This window comes from Populus alba, chromosome 1 (genome assembly GCF_005239225.2).
Source record: "Populus alba chromosome 1, ASM523922v2, whole genome shotgun sequence".
NCBI classification, from domain to species: Eukaryota; Viridiplantae; Streptophyta; class Magnoliopsida; order Malpighiales; family Salicaceae; genus Populus; species Populus alba.
In genome coordinates, this window is record NC_133284.1 from 23,920,888 (window position 1) to 23,928,296 (window position 7,409).

Here is a 7,409-nt window from a genome sequence, read left to right on the forward strand (position 1 = left end):
CTGACTCATCATGTTGTCCCAACACACAGCCCATAGTTGTTTCTGTTATTGTCAAATACAAGATCAATGGCCTTCCTGGTGTTGGAGGTACTAGCAGCGGTGGATTTTGCAAATACCTATTTATTTTATCAAAGGCTTCATGATAGTCATTGTCCCATACTCCAGGATTTTTCTTCCTAAGCAAGCGAAAAATTGGCTCACATGTCACCGTTAGCTGAGATATAAATCGAGCTATGTAATTTAAGCGCCCAAGAAAACTTCTTACTTCTTTTTCTGTCTTAGGTGCAGGCATCTCCTGAATAGCTTTAGCTTTGTCAGGATCCACTTCTATTCCTCGATCACTTACTATGAAGCCCAATAATTTTCCTGTTTTTACCCCGAATGAACATTTTGCAGGGTTCAACTTTAATTGGTATTTTTGCAACCTTTCAAATAGTCTCCTTAATACTTGCACATGATCTTCCTTCTTTGATTTTGCAAGTATGTCATCCACATAAACCTCCACTTCTTGGTGCATCATATCATGGAATAGGGTGACCATTGCCCTTTGATATGTGGCTCCAACATTCTTTAATCCGAATGACATTACTTTATAGCAGAATGTCCCCCAAGGTGTGACAAAGGTGGTCTTCTCTTTGTCTTCTTCCACCATTCTGATCTGGTTATAACCAGAGAATCCATCCATGAAAGAATATGTAGCATTTCTCGCAGCATTATCAACTAGAATGTCTATGTGGGGTAAAGGAAAATCATCTTTTGGGCTCGCTTTGTTCAAATCTCTATAGTCCACACACACTTGGATCTTGCCATCCTTTTTTGGGACTACAACCAAATTAGCTAGCCATTGAGGATATTGGACCACATCTAAAAATCCTGCATCCCACTGTTTTTGAATCTCAGCCTTTACCTTAAGCAACATGTCCAGGCGCATTCGCCTGGTTTTTTTGCTTAACTGGTTTGCTTCCTTCGATTAAGGGAATTTTATGTACGACTATGTCAGTATCTAAACCAGGCATATCTGCATAAGTCCAGGCAAAAACATCTGCATATTCATGTAAAAGAGAGACTAGTCTATTTTTTTCTTCAGTTGTAACAAGGGTGCCAATCTTTAATTCCTTCCTTTCTTGCTCATTTCCCAAGTTGATGACTTCTAATTTCTCACTAGCAGGTTCCCTGGACTTCTCGGAGTGTTCTACCAACCTAGTAAACTCTTTTACATCTCCTTCCTCCCATTCTTCATCGTCCATTGCAACCATATTATCAAAGTTTGGCCAATAATTCTTAGTGCTGTGGTTTTGTGAATCGATGGAACTTTCAGGATTCTTGAAAGTGAAAGGTGTGCTCGTGTAAGTGTGATTCGTGAAAGGGTAAAAGGATGGAGACACATAATGGATGTAAGAAAATGCATGATTTCATTAAAACAAAAGTGCTCAATTAACATAGAAAATCTTGCGATATCATGAGCTAGATTACCGACAAGATCATCACAAGTCAAAACAAGGCAAAACAAATCCGAACATGATTAAACAGGAGTAATTACTTTTTAAACACAATAGGAGTAGGCTCCATCTTCCAGTTCTGGTACACCTCTCCTTCAACCAATTTTCGCACGAAAGATCTAGCAGGAGGTTCATCAATGGTGTGAATGGAAAGTTGTGGCAGGACTTCATCCTTCACTTCCAGACCTGCTTCTTCTATATGCTTTTCTCCTTGGCCCTCCAAGGTATTGATGTGGAGATCCATTATGCCGGATCTAATCACTTCTGTAGCCCTTGGGAAAGATACTTGGAGCGGTGGGATGGTAAATTCTTCTTCTTCTGGCTCTCTTCCTTCAATCCTTGCCATTCTTGCCTCATTTTTGATTTGGGAAACCCGTTTGTAATTGTCTTTCTTGGGCTTATATCCAAGCTCAAATCTTTGATCCACACTCTTTAGCTTAATCGGTCTAGTCTTAGGATTATATTGGAAAGGAGCCCCATTCTTCAAAAAGCATCTAGCAGCCATTTTTGATGCTTCAGGGATTCTAGGCTTTCTCAACACTGCACCCTCAGGAACCCATTCCGTATTCACAATTTCAAATGTATGAATATTCCCATCTCTGCAATCTTCCGCTTGAATGAAGGGTATGGATACATTTCTTATCATGGAAACTGTTTCTTCAGCCTTGACAGTTATCAACATTCTATTCATGATATACTTTAAACACTGGTGTAGTGAAGAAGTCACTGCTCCAGCTGCATGAATCCACGGCCTCCCTAATAATATGCTGTAAGATGGGTGAATGTCCATTACTTGTAATGTTATTAGAAACAGCTGTGGCCCTACATATAGCTCCACTTCTAGGGTCCTAATTATTTGTCTTGGCGAACCATCATATGCTCTCGCCATTAATGTGCTAGGTTTCATATGCGACTCATCGATATGCATTTCTTTCAACATATGCCTTGGTAGGACATTCAGTGCAGAACCATTATCGACGAGTACCTTTCCAATTAGAATGTCCTTACACCGCACTATAATGTATAGTGGCTTGTTATGCCCTGTACCATCGGGACCCAATTCGTCTTCTGTGAAGTATACGTAATTTGAGGCTTGGATTCTTCCCACCAAATGTTCCATGGCTTCTTGATTGATATCCTGGGGAACGTATGCCTCATTCAACACCTTCTGTAAAGCCTTTCTATGTGGCTCGGAGCTTAGAATCAATGACAACAATGATATTCTTGCAGGAGTTTTCTTGAGCTGTTCAACAACACTATATTCACTGTGTTTCATCAGCTTCAAGAATTCATTGGTTTCCTCCTCAGTGACAGGTTTGTTTATTTCCTCGGTCACGTCAACCCCCTCTTTACCCTTAGCTTTTCTTTGTTTTTCCAGTTCTTCTGGAGTGAAACATCTGCCGCTACGGGTTAATCCTCCAATTTCTGCTTGAAAAATAGGCATCTGCTGAGTGCTTTTGAAGGAATACCTATAATCATGAGGTAAGGCATTGTAATTTCTTTCATGTGCCACTACTGGTTTGAATAAGACCAGTTTGGGTGGCTTTCCTGCTACGAATTGTACACGACATACCTCTTTGTTTGGTGCTTCTATCATGGACACCTCCTCACCTGTTGCTTTCTCGATTCGTATCAATCCACAACTCATCATTTGCATTACTTTTTTGTGAAAGCCCTCACATTGGCTAATCACATGGCCTTTTATGTTATGGTGTTCACAACACTTCTCGCTACCCTCTTTGTATCTTGCATCTACCATCATTTGGTAGATCCTATCCATTGGCACCCTTAATATTTTTGAGTGTTCTATTTCTAACATGTTTACAGACCCACTACCTGAAGCATGATTGTAGGGGGTTTGTATTTACATTAGGGGCATCTTCAAGTGTTATCCAACCTGCTTTGATCAATTGTAAAAGCTTTCTCTTGAAGGCGTTGCAAGTGTGGATGCTATGCCCAGCTACATCGGCATGGTATTCGCAAGTAAGATCTGGCTTATACTAGCTAGGGTAAGGCGGTTGTAAGGGTGCCAAAGGTACAGGGGCTACTTGTCCGATTCTTAGTAGATTTTTGTACATTTCATTCAGGGGTAACGACAATGGAGGCAATTGTTCTTGGGTTCTTTGGTAGTTCTTTTTGGGGAAACTTTCAGCTTGGTTTTTTACTTGGTAGTTTTGGGGTTCAGGTTTTTTGGTTGGGATCGGGAAGTTGAAATTGGTGTTGGCAATTTGGGATGGGAAGGATGGAGTGTTATATCTTTGGTATCGGCTTTTCTTGCTATTATAGTTACTTTCGACATGATCAATCTCCCTCTTTTTTTTACTCTTGATTCTCCCACTTTTTCTCATTTCGTTCTGCGACTGTGACGACATCAGTGAATTGTTGAGCTGAACTACCCATCACGTGTTCGTAGTATGGAGCTTTTAGAGTGTTAGCAAACAAAGCAACCATTTCCTTTTCTAGGAGAGGGGGATGTACTTGTGCTGCCAAATCTCTCCATCTCTGGGCATACTCCCTTATACTTTCCTTATCCCCTTTTTCCAGGTTAGATAGACTGGTTCTATCCGGAGCAATATCGATGTTGTATTTGTATTGCTTGATGAAAGCATCTACGAGATCCTTCCATGTATGAATCCTGGTATTATCTAACCTCATATACTAGTTTAATGCTGCTCCACTCAAACTGTCTTGGAAAAAGTGCATTAGTAGCTTCTCATCGTGCACTACTTCTGCCATTTTATTGTAATAGGATTTGAGATGGTTAACAGGGCATTGAGTTCCGGCATACTTGATAAATTCAGGAACTCGAAATTTCTTTGGTACCACCACATTAGGGACTAGACACATTTCTGCGGCTCGCACTGGGTCATATAAATCTACTCCCTCAATGGCCCTAATCCTGGCCTCTAGTGCTGCCATCTTGTCTTGATCAATGACATCAAATGGCTTGGCTTTGTGAGACTCATTAGCGAATGCATTGGCAACCGCAGGTGTCGGTGCTGGTGTTGTTGATTGCACAAATGCTGGATTGTGCCGGGGCTCCTGTGTCTGTTCTCCCATTGTTTCTTCGGGTTGATTTGCTGGGAAAATGGCAGGTCTAGTGGAAGGGCCTTCACCAGAGGTATTCCTTAGTGCTTGCTCGAGTAAGCTGGTAAGGCGAGCCACACTAACCTTTAGAGAATCCAATTCTTCTTGGAAGTGAGCTTCACGATAAGCATGCTCTTCATCTTCCATGTTTCTTGCTCGGAGTCGGGTGTTGTAGACTCTTTGGGGACCTATATTTTGACCTGGCGTATGCATGAATGAATGTATGAATATGGATGCAAATGAAAAAGATGCATGTATAAGGATTAAAAAGCTAATCCATGGCTTTCTTTGTCAAATACAGGTAGAATCTGAAGTCTGAATATACTCAAAGAGGTTTACCAAGTCCTTTGATTGATTGAATTCCATACACATTGCAAAGCTTAAATTCCATACACATCGTAAAAGTTCAAAAGTAGGCCTAATACAGATGGTCTAGTAAAAGTTCAAAAGTAGGCCTAACATAGATGGTCCATACAAAGTGCCTTTATTCAAATGATATTCCTCTATTGGCTACATTCCTAATGAAAGAGGAAACTTCATTCAATTACTCCTCGTATCTATGATGGCTGTTGGCAATCCTGGCCGCCTTCATTCGTAGCTCATTTGCCTTTCGAGCTACCATGTCGATTAGCCTGTCAGTCTGTTCGATCTTGTAATGGAACAATGTGTTATCTTGAAGCAGTGTTCCATTACTGGCGGCTAATGATTCATTGTTTGTTTCCAAAATTTGAACCATCTTTTCCAACTGCTGAATCTGCTTTCTGGCCCTTTGCAATTCCTTCTTCTCTAAATCAAGCTCGGCTACCTTAGTGTTTAATTGTACATCGAGGCTACTGATATGATCTTGCCATTCCTCAAACTGTTCTTGCATCTTTTTTGCTTCTTCCTCTCGGGACTCAAGCTCAGCTTGTATCATAGAAACTCGATTTCTCATAGCATTTATTTTGTCTAGGTACTCCATGTCTGATTCAGCTAGCCTTCTTGCTTCTCTCTCATCATCAGCCTGGACCTGATACCGAGTTCTTAAACTTCTTTCTTCTTCAATGGTGAGATCAACTAATCTATTCTTCTCTTTTTCAGCTTCCCATTTTAATTTATACTGGTCCCTTTCTTTCTTCAGAGAAGCTATTGTTTCTTTGTCAGCAGACTTTCTATTTTCTAAGGCCCTTTTTAGAGTCGCAAATTCTTGCTCCATCATTACATGTTTGTTCACCAACTCATCATACTTGACCGTCCCTTCTTCGAATTGCTTATTTTCTTCGTGCTGGTTCTTTCTTAACTCAACAATTTGCTCATCTTTTTCTTTCAATTGTTGATCTAGAGAGGCCCTCATCTTCTCTTCTTTCAAGAGTTGGTTTTCTTGGAATTTCTGGTGATTTTTGCTTTTACCAAGCTCGATCCTCAGCTTATCCAGCTCTTCTTGGAGATCTTCCTCGTTGTTGACCCTTTTTCTTTTAAGCTCTGATGTCATGGATGACTTATCTCGGATTTCCCCTTGCTCTTTTATCAATGAATTGCCGCTCCTCCATATTGAATAATTAGGGCTAACCGAGAACTCCTTTTGATGCTCCTCTTTGTAGACCAAAATAGGTTGCTTCCAGTCATTTCTGATGGTGTCTAACTTATCCAAAGAACTGGCTTCTTTAAATGGACCAGTATATTCGGCTAACCCCCAAGTTCTTGGCACATATTGTATTCCTCCAAATTGTCTGGCCACCAATGAGGGTGAGTAGTTGATATAACCAGTCAAGCCAATTAATGGGACCCATGCTTTGTCGCCACAACTCATGAGATAAGATGAACCATTTACCCAAGGAGCTTTCCATCTGAAATTACTTTGGGGAAGTTCTTGGTATTTCTTTACCCATGCCTTTTCATCCAAACCATTCCACTCTTTAGTCAGCACTAGCTCAAGTGGCCTCATGTTAAACCACCAGAAATTATTGAAGACTTCTTTTGACGTTTCCAAATGGCTAACCATCCACATGAATAAGAGAGGAACACAGCATCGCATCGCCCCTTTCCCATGCAGTCTGCAATGATTTAGAGACATGAAGGTTTCGGATAGGATAGCTGAAGTAGGATTATTCTTTGTTTCTTCAAATTCAAGGAACGCATTAACATCTTCTATGCTGATAATTCCAGTAGCTTCTGAAGGAAACAGAACCAACCCAAAGATGGCAAAGGCAATTATCTGATATCTTTCTTCACCCAACTTCCCTTTTTCCTTATCTGTCTTTAATTTATTCTCGATCACTTTCCACTTGAACCCTCCATTAGATGTCCTGTACAGATCAACTTGGTCTAGATGTAGAAGTTTTGCAACTGCTGTAGCTGTACTCTCGATTCTTTGCCTAAAGTACACTTTGTAAGGGTCGTTCGGAAAAGACAAGATCTGAGCATACTCTTCAAGGGTAGGGGTCATATCAATATCCCCAAAAGTGAAACATCTGTAGCTTGGATCCCAGAAATGCATCAAGGCTTTGACTGCTGAAATCTGAACAGGAACTCTTATTAGATGAGCAATTCTTCCATACTTCTTCTCAAACAGATTCTCATCTGTATATCCCAGAATTGGGGCCAACTTCTTTATGCTGTCTACGGAGCACTGCACTTTGGTTATGTGCGGTAATTCTTCAACCTTGGTTCTTGAGCAATCCCCTTCAACTAATTGCATCATCTCAGATCTTTCCCCATATTCCGAAAAGGTAAGGGAAGCCATGGTCTTAGCTCAAAAATCCTGTGGAGTTCAAACAAATTCTAGGTTATTATATGAGGGAAATGTTTTCTAACTGGTCTCAAAAGGTCTATGAACTGCCTAGT